General features: G+C 43.6%; 1 protein-coding gene and 1 pseudogene across 10 annotated transcripts in view; both read left to right on the plus strand.

Annotated features, from left to right (window-relative positions):
- PROM1 (prominin 1) overlaps positions 1-23,145 on the plus strand; it is a 130,841-nt gene that overhangs the window by 37,538 nt on the left and 70,158 nt on the right. The window lies entirely within an intron of this gene.
- On the plus strand, positions 4,691-5,711 carry LOC101431065 (ribose-phosphate pyrophosphokinase 1 pseudogene; annotated as a pseudogene).

Here is a 23,145-nt window from a genome sequence, read left to right on the forward strand (position 1 = left end):
CTTCAAGTGGGCATTGCACAGTATCTGTTAGTGGCAATTAACAGTGCGTCTCAGGAAGAGTACTTTCTAAGTTGTACTTCCTAGAAGTCAGGAAAGGAAAGACAAGTAGAATGATGTTACACTTTTCCTGCGGAAGTCTGTCCAGTCTATTACTCAGGGGATGTTAGCCAATGTACCTTTTTGGACATTGTGTAGTGATTATTTTCCAAGTACATCTACCCTGATGCAAAAGGAGTAGTGGCCAGAATTACGAGCTGAGATTTACAGGCTCCTAACATGCCTTTTAAATGAAAAATTACCTTCATTTTATTCTATTTTTAGTAATTCTTTCCTTCTAGTTTTGGAAGCTTATTTCACTTTCTTAACTTTCTGAGTTACATGTTTAGTTTTTTCATTTTTACTTTTGTTTTCTAATAAATGCATTTAAGTCTATAAAATTTCTCCTTAGAACTGTTTTGGCTTCATCCAGAATTTTTTTTTTTTTTTTTTTTTTTTTTTAGTGAGGCCATCCTATATGTTTTGAAATGCGGTATTCTCATTTTTTTTCCTAATAATTTGTAATTTCAATTTTGATTTCCCCTTTACCTAGTTTGACAATTGTCAATTGAATCAAGTTTACCTTTTTGAAAAGGAATTATGAAGTATGAGTTATTAGTTTATTTAAAAATTTTGAAGTCTTCTGCTGCATATTCTAAAATCCGCCTGGGTCCTGGCCAGAGCTGTGAGCTGTACACTAGATCCATTCACAATGTGCCCCCCTCTCACCCTTCTCATTGTTTTCTGGAACTGCAGAGTGAAACCTGTTTCTTGGTCTGTGGTTGGGATATTGTTGAGGCAGTTGTTGATTACGCCTGAGAGGATCTTCTTTGTGAGAGCACTTGAGGGAAATTTTTCTTTCTAGGCTTAACCTTTCCTTAAACCCTTGGCCTGTTTTGATTTTTTTTCCAGGTGACTGCTGGGAAATTTTTAAACCGTGACTCATTTTTGCCCATAGCTCTAAACTCTGTGATGTGTCCTTTGTTCCCTTGCACCTTTTCCAACAAATACATGTTCAGTGTGTGCCATGAGCAATGCAGAGTGTCTGTCTACGTGGAGCTCATGCTTAGGTTTCATCTTATGTGCCTGAGCTTGCTATTCCTTATTCTTTCTTCTTATTTATGTTATTTCCATTATATATATATATATGTCTGTAAGCTTTGGTGGTATATGAGTAAATTAAAAATCCTAAAGGCAAAATCTATCTTGAATGGGATTAAAAAAAGAGAGAGAGATAATTTAAAACTGAAGGGGGGTGGTGAAATAAAAACGCCATGCAGCAGCCCAAATGAAAGAAATTTCTTCCGCCTCAGAAGGAAAGTGGGGATTAGTTTTCGGAGAGCAGCTTGAGAGACAATGCTTCTGTTTAGTGATCCAGTTGGGGAAGAAGCTCCTTTAGTCAACTCCAGGAGCCAAAATGTGATGATTTGACTGTTTATTTGTATTTGGCATTTCATTTACATTGATTACCTCATGTAGGATTCTAGAAATTTGTGACTTAAAATCTTAAAATGTTTTAATTGGATGCTGCCACTGATTAAATATGACATGTTTATTAATTGAGATCAAAGCTGTCTTCAAACCTGATTTTTAGTAAATAGCCTTGCATCCTGGGGAAGAGGAGGTTGTATATGTTTTAATATCCTCTTGAAAATTGGCTGACCTAGAGGCTCAGTGTAATGAGCTTTGGACATCAGGCTTCCAGGAGGGTCATTGATTGTGACATGCCATGTTTAATGCAGCTAAGTAGATTGTGTTATAAAGTGACAGAATACCCAGGGATGCCTGTCTTGCAAGGAATTGCATCTCTCTAAAAAGCCACTCTAAACATAACTGGTCCATAGAAATAAAACTTAGTAGAAATGAATCTCTGCACCTGCAATTCAAGTTAATAGCTTAATGACTTCAGAAATGAGAGCTTCCCAGGTGTCACTTTGCAATAGTAGGGAGTAGGCCAGTCTTCCTAAAGACCAATATGCACTCCTGTAAATCTGGATTTCTACGAAGAGTGTGCGTTGGACATCTGTCCACTTCTCTCCATTAGCTGAGGCTGCCAATCACCCGAACCACCGTAGTGACTTCCTAACTTATATAGAGAATGGGGAAAGTATTATGAAAATGCCCTCCTAATGACCAGAAGGACACACCAGCTGTCCACAAGCCAAACCCTGGACTGCCTCTGGCCCTTTTTATCTGTTTCCTTTCCCTGGACCGCTGTTCTACATGGCATGCTGTCTCTTTTCACTCAGGTCTTTGTTCAGAGGGCTTCCACTCAGAGAGCTTGTCTCCGGCCATATTATCTAAGGGAGGACCCCACTCCCTTGCCTTACTCCATTCTTCTTTATAGTAAGTGTCCTAGTATTATAGTAAACATGTCTCTCCCTTATTAGAATCTAAACATCTTGAAGGTAGGGTTCTGTTTCATTTTGTTCTCTTCTTCAGGACAGGTGTCCCAGAGCCTGGAACAGTAGCTAGAATGCAGCAGGTGCTCAGTAGGTCTTGGTTGCATGAATAAGTGAATCATTCATGCAACCAAGACCACCGTCCTCCTTTTCTAGCTCAGTGCCCCTGAATTTCACGCTGGTGCTCCTTCTTCACCTTCACTTTGCTGAGTGCCTGCAGCCCTGCCTCATAAACATCCCCTTGCTCTCTCTCCTCTCCCACTGGGATTCTCTTCCGGCAAAATCCCAAATATGGTTACCCATTTTCTCAGTGTCTATAGTCAAGATGGTGACTGCTCCTGGGAAAATTACAAATGTTCCAACTGACTTGCTTTTGCTGCATGGCTACAGGTCTCCAAAGACACTTGTACAATCCTGTTAGTCCTGACCCATCTTTCAAGAAATCCCCTTCTCTAGTTCCTATTGGGTTCTTTGCATTCTCTCTTTTGAGCCCTCTCCTGTGAGCCAGGGGTGTCACACTTCATAGAGAAAGTGGATGAAATCACGTGAAAATGAATTCATCCCTCCCTATTTTTATTTCTAGCTTCTCAGTAGGTTTATTTGTGCATAAAACGTTTTTTTTGTACTTGATTCTTTTCAAGTGGCGTTAAACGGTATGTTCAGTTAAAAAATATTTAAAATAATTACCTATTTACCAGAAGGTCCACTGTGGTTATACTACTACCAGAAATGGCTTGGGCACTTTTTAAACTTAATTAATTGTAAGGGATGTATTTTTGACTGCTCATGAAGTTGATTGTTTTCCAAGCTTAAGGGATTTGTCTGTGAAATGCCTTTTGCTTATTTATGGAGGCAAGGCTAAGAGTCTCAGTCTTTTTATTACTGATTCCTTGACAACAGCTTTTTTGCAGAAGCTTTTTTCCTCACCTATTTATTGCAAATTGACTTTGGGCCATTTGGTTTTAGAGAATTTGTCAGAGGAATCATCCAATCTCAAATAATCATCCTATTCTGTACATACTAAGGCCCAGAGATAAGAAGCACTTCCTGCTGTGGGCTTATGCAGCCCAGTGGGAGCTGGGCAGAGCACCAGGTAGGGGAGAGGACAGAGGGAGCTGGGAGATTGCCTGGGAGGTTTCTTAGGCATAGGGAGGTGGGACCTCAGGTGCCATTCAGAATTGGATTCCTGGTGCTTGGGCAAAGCAGGAACTTTTACTGAATAAATATACTTTTGTTGACTAACCGAATTGTTGATTTACTTTTTGTAGTATTGTTTATTGTGAACAGGAAAGACATACCTTTATTTTCATTTTAGCCATAGAATATGTTCATACAAAATACAAACAGAAAGTGCCCAATTCATTTCCATCCAAAGATAACTTCTCGGGAAACGGACTTGGCCCAGTGGTTAGGGCGTCCGTCTACCACATGGGAGGTCCGCGGTTCAGGCCCCGGGCCTCCTTGACCCGTGTGCGGCTGGCTCATGCGCAGTGCTGATGCGCGCAGGGGGTGCCCTGCCACGCAGGGGTGTCCACCGCGTGGGGGAGCCCCACGTGCAGGGAGTGCGCCCCGTGGGGAGAGCCACCCAGCGTGGGGGAAAGTGCAGCCTGCCCAGGAATGGCGCCACCCACACTTCCCATGCCGCTGACGATGGCAGAGGAGGACAAAGAAACAAGACGCGGCAAACAGACACAGAGAACAGACCAGACAACTGGGGGAGGGGGAGGGAATTAAATAAATAAATAAATCTAAAAAAAACAAAAAAAAGTTTAAGAACATGTTATTAAAAAAAAAAAAGATAACTTCTTTACACTTTTGTTTATTTTTTGTTGTTTTTTTCTTAGCAAAGGAAAAAACTATGGTGTTCATATGCATAGCTAAAACCACATCATGTTCCCATGTAGAGTGCAAGCATAAAGGCATGACCTAGAAGAAAAATAGGAAGATTTTTAGATTCACCCACTGGTCCTCTAAAAATGCAGATTATTTAGAACTGATTGTGCTTGAGGGTCAAATGATTTTTTATTATGATGAGTGCTGATTAAAAGAATAGGTTGTCGCAGGGTGCAGACTTCCATCTTATCCCAGCGCCCTTGGTGCTGAGCAATTTAGAACTGGGTGCCTGGCAGGCAATGTAAGGGGGCGGAAGCACCGGTGGGAATGTACAATGGGGGAATAGCAAGGTGAAGCAGTTAGTACTGAGTCCTCTGGTCCGACTTTGGTTCCTGCCTGGGCAGCAGCAGCAGTGATGGCTGAGTGAAGAGTTCCAGGGTAGCTGACCAAGATGCCAAATATCAAAGTCTTCAGCTGCAGCTCCCACCAGGACTTATCCCAGAAAATTGCCACCTGCCTGGGCCTGGAGCTCGGCGAGGTGGTGAGTGAGAAATTCAGCGACCAGGAGACCTGTGTGGAAATTGGAGAGAGCGTACGTGGAGAGGATGCCTGCGTTGTTCAGGGCGGTTGGGTGAAATCAGTGACACTCTCATGGAGCTTTTGATTATGATTAATGCCTGCAAGATGGCTTCAGCCAGCCGGCTAACTGCAGTCATCCCATGCTTCCCTTATGCCCGGCAGGATAACAAGGAGAAGAGCCAGGCGCCATCTCCACCTAGTTGTCGCAAATATGCTATCTGTAGCAGGCGCAGATCATCTCATCACCGTGGACCTACATGTTTCTCAAATTCAGGACTTTTTGATACCCTGGTAGACAACTTGTATGCAGAGCCAGCTGTCCTGAAGTGGATAAGGGAGAATATCTCTGAGTGGAGGAACTGCACCATTGTCTCACCAGATGTTGGTGGAGCTAAGAGAGGGGCCGCCATTGCAAACCGGCTGAATGTGGACTTTGCCTTAATTCACAAAGGACGGAAGGCCAACGAAGTGGACCGCATGGTGCTGGTGGGAGATGTGAAAGACTGAGTGGCGATCCTTGTAGGTGACATGGCTGACACTTGTGGCACAATCTGTTTTGCAGCTGACAAACTTCTGTCAGCTGGATCCACCAGAATTTATGCTATCTTGATGCATGGAATCTTTTCTGGACCAGCCATTTGTTGAGTCAATAATGTGTGTTTTGAAGCAGTAACAGTCACTAATACCATATACTTCAGGAGGATAAGGTGAAGCATTGCTCAAAATCCAGGTGATCAACCTCTCCATCATCCTTGCAGAAGCTGTCAGGTGAACTCACAATGGGGAATCTGTTTCCTTCTGTTCAGCCATGTCCCTTTATAATAGAACAATTTCTGAGGCTTTTAAAAAATAAAACCAACCCCACCCCTTGTTTTCTCTCAGTATTTGATTAAAAAGTTCAGCAGAAGATCCAGCTTGCTCCAGTGAGGCATTCTACATCCCGTTTCAGGTTAGAGCTTCTCCTAAATTGAGGAAATACAGCCTGAGCTTAATTGCTAGAATTTCCTACCCACGTTGGCTCATTCTGGCTTCTTTCCTTTCGTGAGCCTTGTAGCTTTTACTATAGCTCAGCTGCAGCAAGATTTCATACTTTTGAGGGTATCCTCCTTTAGGGGTGTTTGAATGTGCCAAGGGAAGCTTAGATGACTTCGCATGGAAATGATTCAGGGTTTTATTTGTTCAGAACAATTAGCAACCTTGCCAGCCCAGTTCACCCTCTCACCAAAGTGTCACAAATTCTCCAGGTCTGCTAAATTACTGCTTGGACCCTAGGGAACCCAAACCTCATTCTGATTCCTGAGCGTCCTCTGAGGTAGGGGCAGCAGCTGTCGGCTTGAGCAGCCATTGGGTGGCGTCCTGAGGGGAGGCGCCAGAGAAGATACTTCTTGGGAGGAAGAAGACTGATCTCCATCACCTCAAGGACTATGTGTCTTGAATTCTCCTTTGTACCTGTTCTTTTGATTTGGCTTTACCTTCAACCATCTTGACCCCAAATATCCACTTGGGGCCAAAAGATCAGTGTACCATAGTCCTATGGGAAGTTGTATAATCTAACATTTACACTAGATGATTTTGCTGTAGCTTAACCTTTCTTAGCCTTGTACCACTATGGTAGTAAACCTTAGGTGGTGGTGTAATTAGTGCCTTTTGATTAATTTAATATATTTAATTTCATCTTACTTCCTTTGATCTGTTTAGCCTCTCAGATGACCTGAGATTTCTGTTAGAAAGCTTGATTTTATTGTCTCGTAAAGGAAACTAATAAAGCATGTTTATGTGTGTGTTTGTGGGTCTAAAGGAAAAAATGGCTTGCATGTTTTAAAACCGGACTGAAGTAAGGAGTTAGAGCTGTAGGGAAGTCACGTTTTATCTGATGTTTAATGTACCATTGGGATGGTTGAGGTTTTAAAGTTCAACGATAGTGGCGATTTGGGATTGTACTTTAGTGTACAGGAAGCCACCGATTTCCCAGTCCAATCTCCTTTGGTGCTTAATGAAGAAACTGGGATGAAAGACATGCAGAAACGTCTTTAAAAATCAGAAGGAAACAAAACTTCTTTAGGGTGGTACTCTGATTGTAATTCTGGATCCCTTCCCTCCACCCCCACCCCCACCCCCAAGTAAAATATTCTTGCCTAGAAGAATGGACTTAGATCCCATTTAGGTATCCTGATTAGGGCTTGCAAATTTTCCTGAGCACTTGCCACAGGTGCAGAGCAGGAGGTGGGTGTTAAGGGATTATATGGGAGAGAGGAGTTTCCTACTTTCAGGAAGAAACAGTCTTTCCATTTGAAGAGACAAAACGTTTTTACAAAAAATACAATAAATAGTCAAGGGAACATGTAATCCAGTGGCTCATTAAGTGTCACAGGAGAGTGATGAATTATAGATGTTTAGTGATGAGAAAAGTCAACTAGGGTCCTCACATTTTCACTTTCGTCAATTATCTGTTGATTGTTTAATAATGCTGGGCATCTTGCAAAGGGCTTGTCATACATTGTTTTTAATGATTATTATCTCTGTCTTACAAGTAAGCAAATTGAAACCCAGGGAAGTTAAATAATTTGCCAGGGTCGTTTGTTTGTTTTTTAAAGATTTATTTATTTATTTCTCTCCCCTCCCCCCCCCCCCCCCCACCCCGTTGTCTGCTCTCTGTGTCCATTTGCTGCGTGTTCTTATTTGTCCTCTTCTGTTGTTGTCAGCGGCATGGTAATCTGTGTCTCTTTTTGTTGTGTCATCTTGTGTCAGCTCTCCGTGTGTGCGGCGCCATTCCTAGTCAGGCTGCACTTTCTTTTGCGCTGGGCGGCTCTCCTTATGGGGCACACTCCTTGCGTGTGGGGCTCCCCTATGCAGGGGACACCCCTGCGTGGCAGGGCACTCCTTGCGCGCATCAGCACTGCGCATGGGCCAGCTCCACGTGGGTCAAGGAGGCCCGGGGTTTGAACCGCAGACCTCCCATGTGCTAGGCGGACGCCCTAACCACTGGGCCAAGTCCGCTTCCCTATACGATGATGTTTTAAGAGTAAAGGTGACACTGGTAATGATTGTGCCAGGACAACAGTGTAAAACAGGTTTGTCAGGACAAATGAAGATATATGCGATGCCAAAGCCTATACTTTAATTTGAATGGGAAGGGCGGGATCCTATTAGAGATAGCTTTAAAGACAAATTAATGGAGACCACATTGAAGGGGTTATGGCCTGTTGAATCTGACAGCACTGTAAAGAATAGAATGCAGTAGAAGGGAGATGAGAAGCCAAAGAAATAATTAGAAGGTGGCTTCATTTAAAGTAGTCTGGATATGATGAAGATCTGAATTGGGTAATGGGAATGTGAGGAAAGTAGGATTTCCTATTGTTTGTAATGAAAATCTTTGAACTTACACGAAAGCATAAAGAATAATGCAGTGTATCTCTATATATCAGTTTCCTAGATGAAAAAAAATCTGGTTTTGACGAGTTGCTTCATCTATCCTCTCTTGTTTCTTCTTTCCATTTTTCTTTGCTGAGGCATTTAAAGCAAACCCAGACACCCTATTTCACTTTAGTGTACATATCTAAGGAATATGGACATTTTCTTACTATCCACAATGTTGTTATCAACCTACCACTATCACAATAGTGGTTTTTAAATGGTTATGCTGGTAGACCTACAGCAGGCTTCGGGGGCAACTTTAGGAGTCAGCACCATGGCAGAAATATCAAGGCTAAAAGCAAGAACTACTGGAACTGCCTCTTTGACAGCCACTTCCCCACCCAGAACCATACCAGGATCTGCTGGCAGAAGTACCTGGAATTCCACTGCTGCGAGAAGGCTGCAACTCCGCGCGCAGACGATACCGGCTTACATATGAGGCCCTTTGCCCCATATCGTGGGTTTCTGCCTGGGATGACTGCAGGGCAGCTGGCAAGTTTCCAGGGAAGTTCTGAACTGGCCTAGCCCACTTCTCCCCTGTCCTCTTTCCTTCTTCCATGATGGTGACCTGAGTACATGGTAATCCCTTAGCCTGGGATCCTGAATTATGACCTAATAATAATAAAAACTTACTGAAACAGTGTTTTAAAAAAAGTTTATATTCTATTTCTTCTCCGCTTGTCAGTGGACTTTCTGCCATTTGGGGAGCTTTCTGATACCATGTTACAGGAATGGGGAAAACTTATATGTTCCTTTATTTACCAAGGACTTGGTGATGCGCAGGGGTGCAGTGAAGGAGGCTGGAGACCTAAAGCTGTACAAACAATGGGGCAGGAAGGCCGCGTGCTTCCTCAGCCGTGGAGGCGGCTTTGTTTAGCTCATGTCTGCTCAGTGGGGCACCCGGCTGCAGGCTCAGCTATTATAAAACATTCCTTTTCATCTCCACACTGGCTGCAGGGCGTCCTGTGCCCCCGCTAATGAACAGGCATAAATAGAGATCCAGCAGAAGTGGGTTTATTTTGTGTTTAAATGAAAAAAAGGTGGCCTTTGGGCATTTTGCTCCCTTCCCTTTCGTTTGTTGGTTTCCTGACATGAAGAAACTATGTAGGAGGGGTTCAAAGCAAATAGCAGAGGTCGAGTCTGTATTGGGTTCTGGGAAGTTGTCTTGGGGGGCCCGCCAGGCTCTCCTGAGTTTCTCTTTTCTCGGCCTTGCCACGGGAAATGATTGGAAGGCTTGTTGAAAGGCTGGGCTCTCTAAACCAGGGTCAGATGTCTGGTCCCCGCCTGAAGGCTGCGAGAACAGTGGCTTCCTGCCCAGGCAGCCAGCACAAGTCTGCCATTGGTCACAAAGCACACCCCACGAGGCCTTACACATCCCACTTGACCGATGGCCGAAGCCTGACACTTGGCAGTTCACAACATAAAATCAGGTTCATCGAGAACAGGGTACACAGTAGAGGCATCCTTTACTTGGTAGAATAATGGATATCTAGAGCTAATCATTAGTCCATGGTCCCCAGTTCTGGAAAGAGACTTAGAGTGAGAATCGCTAGCATTTACAGATGTACACACCAAGGCACAGAGTGGTTAAGAACCTGCCCAAGGCCACACAGCCATTAAACGGCAGGGCTGGAATTCTCTCCTCCTACCTACTGTGCGAAATGCCTGTTTTTCCTCATCTTCCTAATTGGACTTTTCATTTAAGCAGTGCCAGTTACCTGTAGTTCTTCTATAACTTTGAACATGCTGTGCCCTCCCCCTGGTGTTCCTTCCCTTTACTTCATAGTTGAATACGTTTCTATTCCTCTTGACACAGCTTGACTCTCACCTGCTCTGGTTAGTCTTCCTTTCTTCCCCACAAATCCTCTCGCCTCGTTCACTGGCTTTGAACCTTGTATGCCTGCGTTGGTTCTCACCTCCTTTATTTTACTGACTTATCTATTTTCCCAGTACTCTGTGAGTCCATTAACATAGGGATTTTGTCTTTTCAATGCTGTATGTATGCTCAGCACCCAGCACAGTGTCCTGGACATATTTGTGCCAATAAATATTTTTGTAAATGGGATGGTGGTGTCTAACCTCATCTTTGTAAATATGAGAAAATTTAGATCCAGAGAGAAGTGACTTAACCAAGGCAGTGGAGCCAGTAAATGGACACCCAGGACTGAAGCCCCAAATCTCTCATTTCTCATTCTTATCCTTCTACCTGACACTAACAGTATTTTTTTCTCATTATCTTGGGTTGAAAAGCCCAGAGAACTATCTATTCATAAACTGCAACTAAAGCTGCTACCACACCACCATTTGAGGTCATTTATTTTGTGTTAGGTACTGTTTTAAGTGTTTTATATATATTATTTACATTACTTAGAATAATCTGGCAAGGTTGGTATTATGGCCCCATTTTACAGATGAAGAATTTGAAGAATTTAAGTAAATGACTGAAGTCATTATGTGCTACAGGGGATAAGGGTAAAGCTGGCATCTGAATCCACACAGGTGATAGTAGTGGAAAGAGCATTGGCATAAACATTAAAGCAATCTACGTTGGAATCCCTGACCTACTGTCTTCGTTTCCTACCTGCTAAAACTTGTACCGTGTAATGGGTTGGCTTAACAACAGGAACTCGTTGGCTCACAGTTTCAGAGGCCACAGAAGGCTGACTTCCTCCTGGGGTTATCCTGGCTGGGGATCTCTGGGCTGCTTTGCTTTGCCATTGCTTGGCAAGGCACATGATTGCATCTTCTCTTTTCTCTTCCGGGCTCCACTGACTTTCAGCTTCTGGCTGTTCTGCATGGCTTCTCTCTCTCTGTGTCTTTCACTCTACTTACAAAAGACTCCAGTAATCCCCATTAGAGCCCAAATTGGCTCAGTGGACACATACCTTACCTGAAGTAACACCTTGAAGAGACCTTTTTTACTGTGGGTCCTTGCCCATCAGAACACAGACTAAAAACGGGTCCAAATTGTCCACATGTGACAATTGTGCACGTGTCCAGTTCAAACCACCACACCCACATTTATTAACTGAGTGATCTTGTGCAGCTTACTTGAGCTTCTGGAGCCTCAGCTTCCTTATTTGGGAATGGGAAAATAATGCTTCCCCTACAGGTTTGCTGGGAGGATTCCCCGAGATGACCTTCATATGCCTATGTCACTTATACTCTTTTTGATAGACTTAGAATTAAAAGTTGCTCTATTTTATAGATGAAGAAATGAAGGCCCTGAGAGTCATTTGATCCATATTCAAACCCTAGTCACAGAGCTAGTATATTTTGAAGCCAGAACTTGAAGCCAGTTTTGACTCTAAATTACATGCTCTTCCTGCTCTGCCACCCTGCCCAAAGCTCTTAGCTCAGGGAGAGATTTATAGTGCATAATAAATATTCTCTTCTCCTTTCCTTTCCTCTAAAGCACTCAGAGGAAGGTAGAATGGAAAGGGGGAAATAAATCCATAAATTGGAGACTTGGTCACAGCAGGACAAATTATTATATTTCTTAAGGAATTGCCCTGGACTGATTTATGGTAAAAAATAAATAAATACAATTTTAAGGAGAGTAGAGTTCTCTTGTTCAACATGATCATAGTTGGTTAAAGGTGGTAAATAAGGGGAATTCTTTATATATATATATATATATATATACACACACACACACACTCTTTTTTTTTTTTTGGTCCTAAAGTATAAGTGTTAATCCCTTCCACAATCTTTCATTTTTCTCTTTCTTTTCTTTTTTCTTTCCTCTTTCTCCTTTCTTTCTTTATTTTTTCTTTTTCTTTTTTCTTCCTTTCTTCCTTTCTTTCTCCTTCTTCCCTTCCTCCCTTCCTCCCTCCCTCCCTCCCTCCCTTCCTCCCTTCCTCCCTTCTCCAACATCTGGATCATCTCTGGGATCTTGTTCTGTTCAGTATGTTACCACTTGACTATGGATGTTTCTTTTCCCGCCTTGCTCTTTGTTGTGTCTCGTAATTTTTTATTAAATGTCAGACATCAGTGCAGAAGGACTGTAGAGACTAGAGTGAATGTATTTCCACCTGGATATGGATATGCCCCTTCTTCTCTCGGGCTGTTAGTGTGGGAGGTTGAGTCCTTCTAGTTTGCAGCCAAGCTAGGTTGCTTTCCTTATCTTCAGTGTATTGCAGGCTTCACCTTCCTCCAGGAGTAGACTGCTGCTACTTTGTGTTTTAGTGTGAGATACCTGAGAATTTTACTCAGTGTTCTTGTTCCACCCTCGGCTCTTAGCAGTCCCTACTCACCAGTGCCACAGAGGGTCCTCCCTCCTTGCTCTTGCTCCTGCTCTAGTGGTGGAGGTGCTTGTTCCTGGGTGCTAGGCCCTTGGTGAGAGGCAGTGGGGGCTCTCCGTTATACTGATCCAGCCTCTGGCTTAGGCAGACCCTGTGCCTCTAGGCCTTTCTCTGTGTTCCTATAAGCTTACCCGTGACAGAGATATATCTGCCATTTTGGCATCAGGAAGGAGAAAATTTTCTGCCGGGTTTTACTCTCCTCCATAGGCAGACAGGTTTTACTTTTATCCCACCCTAGAAATGATCGAGTTTTGTCTGGGCCATGGGGCTGAGAGGGTTTGCTCCCCACCCCCCCACCTCCGCCCCCAGCAGCTTTAAGCTTTTGCGTTGTCTGAGAGAAAGTTCCAGCAGCTATTTCCTGGTTTGCCTTGCCTCAGTCTTTCTCAGGAACACCCAATGCAGACTTGCAAGCAAATGCAAGGCATTGAGAGTGTACCTCCCCCAAACCTGGTAGTAAAAATTTTAGGTGATTTCTTCTATCTCACTGCAAAGGTGACAAAGTTTGTCACTTTTCCCTCTTGGAGGGACTTGGTACTTTTTGGAATTCTTGGTTTTCTTGCAACTTCAACTTCCTGGTGGCCTCAAGGAAAGCTATGATATAACTTATTGGGCTAGTTCCCCTTGCTAGGGTCTGAGGGATGTGGTTTTGCAAGCTTCCACATCCTAAGCCATTACCCTCCCTCACTCCTGCCCTGAACACTTTAATTTAGGGTGAGTGTGAGTCTCCTAAGAGCAATCTTCCTGGCAAGGCAGCTTTAATGATTTCCCATTTGGGCATCAATCAAGTATCAAGAATTTGTGGTATAAAACTGCATTGAATTGGGAGTTGGGAAGCTGGAGGAGTCAGAAACCCCAGGAAATCAGTCCCTCCACTAGAACTACTATCAGTCAGGAACAGTTTTTTTTTAAAATAAAGATTTATTTATTTATTTAATCCCCCCCCCCTCCCCTGGTTGTCTGTTCTCTGTGTCCATTTGCTGCGTCTTGTTTCTTTGTCTGCTTCTGCTGTCGTCAGCGGCACAGGAAGTGTGGGCAGCACCATTCCTGGGCAGGCTGCACCCTCTTTCACCCTGGGTGGCTCTCCTTATGGGGCGCACTCCTTGCGCGTGGGGCTCCCCTATGCGGGGTCACCCCTGTGTGGCACGGCACTCCTTGCGCGCATCAGCACTGCGCATGGGCCAGCTCCACACGGGTCAGGGAGGCCCGGGGTTTGAACTGTGGACCTCCCATGTGGTAGACGGACGCCCTAACCACTGGGCCAAGTCCGTTTCCCCAGGAACAGTTTTGATCTGATTCTTTCGAAACTCAAGAGTCCAGTAGAATACTGTGCAGCATCCAAGGAAGAGAGGGAGGAAGAGGCTGGTAAATTATGTTAATTACCAGTAAATTCCTCTCTCTGTGCCATGGTTACCGTCACACATCCCCTACTTTCTTGGCAGACAGCAGTGGGGTCTAGCCCCTGGCGTAGCTTGATGGTACCAGAGAGGGACATAAAAATCCACTTACCCAAGTTCTGGGGGGAGGGCGTGGGCCCATCACTGATTTTGAGTAGCTAACTTCAGATCACTGGGGTCTGGCCCTGCGGGTGGCCATGGTTCAGGCCCGCCTCAGACACAGGCCGAGGAGACTTGAAGACGGCTCGCTCCCTCAGAGCTGTGGAGAACGTGGAAGGGCTGCATTGGCTGGGCAGGGGCCCAGCTGAGAAAGCGCAGCTTTGGAAGAAGCCCTGGTTCTCGTTCTGGCCCCCCTACATCCCCTCTCCAGGGCAGTTTGGAGCCACCAGCCTGTGCTTCCTTTGTGGGCCCCTACCCTTGTTTTTCTGCTAAGAACTCCATCTAGCTTCTGTTATTTTGTTTTCTTGGTGGGGAGGGGAATAGAAGAATATGTCAATAGCATTGGTTCATTGGAAAAATTCAAGTGAGCTCAAAGTATATACAGGGAAAAAACAGTCCTCTTCACTCTGTGCCTAATTCCACTTTCTGTCCCTGGGGTAAGCCATTGTCAGGACCTGAGCCTTTTGTCAGGTAGTGGAACAAAACAGGGTTTGGTTGATTCACTTTCTCACAGCAGTGTATGTGAGATCAAATTGCTCTCAGGGCAGACCAGAAAAAAACAACAACTGATTCAAACCACATTCCTTTCACACTTTGCCTGGCAAAGGCTGTGAATGGAAATAATGCTTTCCAGGAATGTCTGAGGGGAGAAAACAGTGCAAACACCAGTGGAATCCAGCCAAGTGTTCTCTGCCCCCTGGTCTAAGGCCCTCCTGCTCCTGGTGACAGCTGCCCGGGCTTGCCCCAGGCCCAGCGGTACCATTTTAACCCTCTCCTGTCCCTGAGACTTGGCCCTGAGCCCTTATCTGAAATGCAGCTTGGAATTTTAAATGCATTTTGGAATTTTGTACTTTAAATAAAGCAAAGGTGGTTTTCCCTTGGAATACTTACTTGATTTTATACTTGGAGGAGGGGGAATACATTTGATGAGTTACAAGAAATATGGCTTGGCTTCTAAATATCTGTAGCCTGAGTCCTTTTATTAAAAACAAAACCAAGAGTTTAGACACATTGACAGTAGACTTGAATGGTCTAGTGAAAGTCCAGGACAGTTGCCACACAAAGTGGTTTTTAAATGGCGATCACTAAAGCTTTTCAGTAAATCCAATAGACCCATTTCAGCCACACCAAGAGGAAATATGCTCAGTCAAGATGTTTCTTGAACTCCAGGACCTGACGCAATTATGTTGTTTGGGTCCCTGAAATCACTTGTTTGGACTCAGCCTCACCCATATCAGCCACAGGAAAATGTGAACCCCAAATTGGGAAGACTGCTCAACCTCATCACACGAACCCAACAGGGCTGCTGGAGGATGGGGCTGCTGAGAACGTTCTTCAGAGAAGTGCCACTTATCGTTTCAAGACTACTTTAGTTCTCTCATTTTCAATGGGAACCTTTTCACAAGCCACTTGCCTGCCTTTGATTCAGTGCACACCAAACATAAATCAACTTTTTGGGATGGTTAAGGATTGTCAGTTGAGACCAGCTGTTGTTCTTTGCTCCAGTTGGCTCCCAGTGGTTGCCCTTTGCTTGAAAGGGGAGGTCAGGCTGACAGCAGTTGTCATTGTGGATGGCTAGTCTAGCTCCTCTGTGACAGAGCTGCTCAAGCGTGTTCTGATCCAACACACCTGCGGGCCACAACCATTCCATTGGTGCAGCAGCTGCCTTGGGCATTGGTTCACAGTGCTTGGGGTAAGAATGGGGAGAAGTGTAGCTGGAGAAAAGCTAGCCCTCTCTCCATTCAGTCACTGGAAAATCAAATAAGCAAGCAAGGTTTCCCCCCTTCTCCATTCCCTATCCATGTCTTGTGGAAGAATCTTTGATCACCAGAGTTTTCTCTGAAGAACCCACTCTGTGTGTAGATGCTGTAACTTTGTGAGCTGATGAGGCCATTTTCATTCACCCTACACTTGTTGGTTTGGAAATGAGATGGTTGGACACAAGTCGACCCTTGAATAAGTGAGGCCCATTGTTTTACCACAGGCACTCTTAACTCATCTCTGTTCTAGGTGGAGGACCCATACTCAGAAAAGGACCTTGGCTCTCATCAAGTGATGGCCAAATAGATGTGTGTTTATTAAATTAAAATAAAATGTCTAAGGACTGATTCCCTACTTTGCTTTTTCAATTACCCTGCCACCTACTAGAACTGATCATATACTATGTTGATTCAGTGTATATTTAAACATTTTCATGCAATGAATTGACTCCTTAAACATGGTCTTTCTTGATAAAGGTAAACTGAGTCCAGTCGAATAACCATAAATTTCTGAATTTGTATGAATTAATGAAATATTTTCCTCTCAAGAAAGGAAACAAATTTGTGTTTTAGAAACCTGAATCAGAAAGTTTTAATTTATGTATTTATTTTATTTTATTTTTTTGTAGTAGAACACTAGTAAGTTAATTTTAGTCCATAGTTCATTTCCCAATCCTGAGGATTCTGGGATGGTGATGTCCACTCCATCATTAATTGAGGACTTCAATCCCATACATCTGATAGATGGGACTCTTACAGTTGTAGACTCTCTCGGTTGCTTGGTGTGTTATTTGTCCATCATCTCTTCCCTGTTAGGGAAGTTCTAATTTAAAAAGACAAAAACCAGGAAGCCTAGGTGAGGCTCAACTGCAGTGAGTTAGCTCTGTAAGTAAATTAAGAGCCTCCTTTTTGGGAGCTCTGGAGAAAAGGATGTTGACCACACTCAAACCATGTGCGTGTTTATATTTCCACAGGATGTGCTGCCTCTGATTTAAATGTGTATTCTCCTCCAGGCCGTATGACTTGGACCTGGCAGCTGGTGCTCACAATCTGTCTTACCAACTACTTTGTGCACATAACACTCAAAGATGGTTCCAACATCTAAAACCAACTTAACCTTAAACTCTAGCTGATGTACATTTTCTGGAACAGCACTGTTACCTGAGAGCATTTTCCTTAAATATTCTGGCATTAGATACATGCAGTAAAACCAGTGCTGTAAGCTGGTTATAAATGAGATTTGTTTGTTTTTTTTAATACGGTGATGTGTTAGGGTTCTCTAGGGAAACAGAACTGACAGTAGATATCTATAAATAATATAACATTTTATAAAAATTCTCTCATGCAATTATGGGGATGTACAAGTCCAAATTCCGCAGGGCAGGCGGCAAATCAGGGTCTCTGATGAAGGTCCTTGAGTTCCCAGGAGATGTTGACTGTCAGAAGGGAGCTGGAATTCTCTCTCTGAATGCTGAAATCATTTCCCCTTTTATAGCCTTCAACTGATTGGATCAGAGGTCACTCATTTCTGATGGCCATCATCTTGGTTGATTGTAGATATAATCAGCCCTATGCAATCAACTCACTGATGATTAAAATCCATGGAATGTCCTTGTATTACAATTAACCCAGTGTTTACTTGACCAAACAACTGGGCACGATTACCTGGCCGAGTTGACATATTGGCCTAACCATCACAGATGGGAAAATATAGTCAGTAGTGAAGCTTTTGAAAGTCTTATGATCATTTAAGTCAAGACCATGGATGGCAAAGCTTTGAAGACAATGGTGGGAAGCAAACAGAGTGCTTTATTTGAGCTACACTGCACCATATTTCATAGTGATTTTATGGGTTTAAATGCCTTTTTGTGCATTCTCTTTTATGAATACAGAACTTCAGAACTTTGAATGAAATTGTCTTTTAAAATCTCATTTTATATCAATGTCAGTGTCTTGGCTCCAAATAACCTCTATCTGCATGTCTGCATGTGATATGTATGTTTAATTATACCTTGAGAAAAGTGAGTTAACTTTTGGTCAAAGCTGGAAGGATGGGTTATAGGTGGAGGAGATACGTAGCAAGAATATGTTGGGAGTCTTAACTGGCCAAGGCTTGTTTTCAGTTAGGGCATGTAATACTCTTGCCTGTAACAAACAAGCCCAAATCTCATAAAGTGTCTCATGACTCAGCCCCATGTGGAGGTGAAGGGATGGGGAGATCTGGGTACTCTTGTCCACTCTACCTAATGGTTCTACCATACTCTTGGGCTTCCAGATTCTCCATCGGATTCTCCATATTTGACTTGGAAATGGGAGAGGAGAGCAGACATAAAGGTTGTTAGAGACTTTAGAAACCAGGTCTGGGAGTGATGAGCATTCACATTTACTCAGATTCCATTGGTCAGAACTCAGGTCATCTGGCCCCACCTCACCCAAGGTGGGTGAGGAGTGCAGTCAATCGGTGGCCAAGGAGGAAGAGGTGACACCTGGGAACTGCTGAGCACCCACAGTCAGTGCCAAAGACTGAAGGACTGGGCAAAGGGCAGAGCACTGGAAGGATGGGAAATCTGAGGGGTTTCCTTTCCCCCAGTAGAGGTGAAAGATGCTACCTTTTTAATATTAGTATATTATATACTGGGCACTGTGCTGAACATATTTTTTAGGGCACAGTGCCTCTGGATCTTAACTTATAAAATGCAACACATACAGCAAGTTAACCCTTTTAAAACCATCTAGAGCTGTGTCGTACTGGATCTGTCAGGCCTTCCACCTGCTTTGCCTTGCTGCCCCTTGTCCCCTCAGGAATTTGGTCTGGACAAGGGCAAGTTGTCATTTTATCTTTAAATTTTTGAGCAAAGTCTTTTGTACCTAGAAAGAATGACTAGAGCTGTGTTTGAATTAATATTTACTTTAATAAAGTTATAACTTTACAAAACTAATTTTTCTAAGCTAGATTGAATTTGAATAGCATTTTATTCTCCTAAAACTAATAGTTTCAATAAAAATGTGAATAATGATTTGTACTTTCCTCAGAGTTTAGCTCCGAAGTTACAGATTAAATCAATTTCTGTTTGGAGCCATGTACAAAACCCCTGCACTGCGAGTGTTCAAGACAGTGCCACTGATGGCTAAAGAGGGACCTTGTGGGTCTCTCCTCAGGGAGACACTAAACACTATTTACCCTCTTAATTAATCACATTTCCAAGTAAACACTTGAAATGCCTGAGAGGGCAGACATTATCAGCAATGCTCTCCAAGAGCACTTACGCTCCTTGCAGGTTTGACAAGTCAACTGCAGACAACAAAGATTTTGAATCACTCCATCCGTTTTACCAGAGAACCTTCTAAGGGTAGTGTGTCACTTTGCCCAGCTGAGGTAGGAAGCTGCACATGTATTAAAAGAGGTCACTTGGTACAAAATTATTTTAGTCAAAGATGAGTTTTTATTAAGAAAATGAAGATGTCTGCTGCACAAGACACTTATTTTATCTTATGGCTTCAGACGTTAAAAAACCCAGAAGTCATGTCTTAGGAATTGTATGGGGGAACCCGTCGTGTGCATGCTCAGTACCGTTGTGGAACCCCGAGAGGGCCTCTGTTCATAGTTGTGATGTTTTTTGTCTTCTGCTTTTAAATAAAATTCTGAGTGCTTGAGTCGTCTGGCCCAGTGCCGAGGGCTTCAGGGGCCCTTTCTCAGGGGGTCCCCCTGAAGGCTCAGGATAAAGTGGTCATCATTATGGTCACATTAGAAGCCTCGGGGAGGGCAAGATAAGACTGTGGTTTCTTGAGAATGATGTCTGTCCGTATTGTGGTTGCTGACACACAGTGGACACGTGACAATGGCTGAATGCTGCTGAAGCACCCTATAGGCTGGTCAGGACTAAGAAAACAGCACCCTCCCTGCAGATGGCCAGGTCCTATCATGGCTTACCCAATTACGCATCCCGTGCTCATCAGTGCTTGAAAAAAATAGGCGAGTTCAGATATGTGAGTGTAGATCTGGCCACCTTGAAACATAGAGCTGGCGTTCGTCCTGCCGTGGTCGTGGTTGGTGAGCGGGCCGGTGAAGCTGGGTTTCTAGCCTCTGTGTCTGCTGGCTGGTGCTCTGCATGCCCTGCATACTAAGTGGTTACCTTGCTCACCAAGTGCCACAAGGGATTCATCTCAGAATTGAGGGACCCATCTGATCTGTGGCACAGAAGCCAAGCTCTTACGTAGCATCGGTACCACAGACAATTCCGGAACCCTGACACTTGCTGGGGAACCAGGCAGTGCAGAGGTTTCCACCTGGAGTCTTTATGGGCTGGTGGGAAAGATACCTACAAAGGATCAGCGTGCAGCAGGATGAGAGTTACTCTCATGGGTCCCCAGCTGCCAGATGCCCAGAGGTGGAGCCCAAGCTCCTCCATATGCTTTCTGCGATGGACCAGAAACCATTTTTGAGCCTTCACCTGCAACAGACATATTAGAACTGAGAAGCAGTTTCCTAGTTGGGTTCACATGAGTTCCCAAATGAGGTGCGGAATCAAACTTTAATGTCACACTTCAAAAATTAAAGGTGCTTGGACTCTATATGACAGGCATTTTCTGATGTTCATTTATCATGATGAAGACCCACTTAATCGGAAATGCACAGAGAAGTAAAAACAAAAGGGGATTTTATAGCCCTGAGCATGGAGGACAGTCGTCATGTGTTCTTCCTGTGACAGGGTGTCCAGGAGTGAGGTGGGAATAGCGGAGTCCTCCCCGCTTGGCGGAAGTGGACTCGCTCCGGGCTGGGTGTGGGCAGGCTGAGTTGCAGCCCCGAAGCTTGTGCTTTCTAGATCAGAGGCCGAGAGTGGCCATCGAGGACTGTTACTGTGGCTCATCCTCAGCACCGAGGACTTGAAGTGTGTGGCTCATCCTCAGCCTGGAGTTGTTCCAACATGTGAAATATACTGGATTTCAAAGACTTAGCCTGAAAATAAGGCTATAAACTATTTCATTAATAATTCTTTGTATTGATTCCATGTTGAAATGATAATATTTTGGATACATCAACTTAAATAAAATATATTATCAAAATTAATTTCACCTATTTCATTTCATTTTTAAAAAATTGAGCTACTGGGAAATTTTAAATTACTTATGTGGCTCACATTATAATTCCTCTAGACAGCGCTGCTTTAAACCACAGAAAGGAGATCATCAATTTCACTGAGGTCTCCATCAATCAGTACATGATCCGTGTTCTCTGACCCTTGTCGCCTCCACTCAGAGCTGCTTAAGAGAAACACCTGTTACATTCATTATTGATGTACCCTTGTGAAAGCATAGTAGTGAGAAGAATATGGTAAAATCCCACTCAACTAAAGGGGAGACTTTCTGCAACTACAGTCTTCCAGCTGGGGAGTGTGTGTGTGTATGTTTGAGCCTGTGTGTATGTGTGCACGAGAGAGCGAGAGTCTGAGTTCTGGAAATGGTTTTCACGGAGCTGGTTCCTACCTTTATGTGCACGGAGGTCTCTCTTTAGCCCTGGTGTCCAGCTGCCTCCTGCCAGTGCACACACTTAGACGAACTGTAGAGAGACCCTGGGGGTGACAGCACGGAGGACTTTAGGAGCGGTTGGTTGAGAGGTGCAGGGCTGCTATGCTCCTTCAGAAGGGCGGCCCGTGTACCCCAGGAACAGCCACCCTTGCTTTCTGTGCCTTCAGAGTTTCATCCGCCACTTCCTCAGCACTTCCTCAGCATGCTCAGTGTAGAAAAATAGCCCCTCAAAGGTGTTGCCAGGGCCATTTTGAATCTGTTTCTGCGTTGGTTTCTTTCATTCTCTTACCGTGTACTTAGAGGATTGGGGCTGTGGCTCTAGACTGACATCCTTTCCACCACAAATCCGAGGAAAAGAGAATGAGAAGGAGGGAGAGCTTGGACCCGCCCCTGATTGGCTGATTTGGGATTGCCTGCTGACCCCTAAACCAGCCCCGCGTCAGGGAAGGGGATGTGCTACTTGGTTAAGGCCAGAAGTTCCCATACTTTGTGGGTCCCAGGTCCCCTTTCACTCTAAATATTAGGACCTCTGGGAGCTTTTGTTTTTGTTATATCTATCAATATTTACCTTATTTGAAATGAAAACAAAGAATTGTTAACACTTACTTGTTAAATGTTTTAAAAATAACAATATGCCCTTTATGTGATTGGTTGAATCCTGTCCCTCTTAAAGAAATAGGTGCAAGCCCTAAACCCTGGTACCTGTGAATGTGACTTTATTTGGAAATAAGGTCTTTGCAGAAGTAATCAAGTTAAAATGAAGTTGAACTGCATTGGGGTGGGACCCAGGTCCAATGGCTGTTCCTTAGAAGAAGAGGGAGATTTGAACACAGACACACTGGGAGAATGCCATGTGACAGCGAGGCAGAGCTTAGAGTGACACATCTAAAAGCCAGGGAACACCAAGGACTGCTGGCAGCCACCAGAAGCTAAGAAGGGACAAAAAAAGGATCTTCGGTTTGATTCTTCAGAGAATAGACCTCTCCCCTTACGAGGAAGCATGGCCTGCTGACACCTTGATTTTGAACTTCTAGCCCCCGGAACTATGCGAATAAATTTCTATTGTTTAGCCCCTAGCTTGTGATAATTGGTTTAACAGCCCTAGGAAATGAGTACACCCTTTACCTAAATAACACAATTTACTTAAAATAACCATATTTTCTAAAAAATAAAATTATAAGAAGAGTGGCAGTGATTTTTATATTTTTGTAAATCTTTTTGAAGTCTGGCTTAGTAAAAGTCAGCTGGATTCTCATATCTATTTCTGATTTCAGTCTGTTGGAATATATTGTTTTGGTTGAAGTGTAACGTGAAAATCTAGTTTCACAGAGATATGTAATTGTTAAAGAGAGGAGTACTTTAGCTACCTCTTCAGATAATTGTGGATATTTTTCCTCGCTACTATCCTAAAATTTGTCAAGTGATAGTTTTTTTACGGTCAGTTGCAATGTGGATTCTGGAATCACATCAATGAACTTTTCATACATTGAATGACCTGCATTTTGAATGGATCTTTTCTCATGCATAATTTTGTGACATCATGAATTAATCATTTGGAAGATATTGGTTCACTGAGTTTTATAGATTGTCCAAGCGTTGATACATTTAATTTTCTAGCATTAAAAAAATCCTCAATATCCTCACTGATCTCATTAGAAAAGCCCAAGTATTAGGATGCTATCAACCTCATGGTGACAAAAATTCTCATTTTTGCTTAAATGCTCTAAATTTTATCATT

This window comes from Dasypus novemcinctus, chromosome 1 (assembly GCF_030445035.2).
Source record: "Dasypus novemcinctus isolate mDasNov1 chromosome 1, mDasNov1.1.hap2, whole genome shotgun sequence".
In the NCBI taxonomy this organism is placed as follows: domain Eukaryota; kingdom Metazoa; phylum Chordata; class Mammalia; order Cingulata; family Dasypodidae; genus Dasypus; species Dasypus novemcinctus.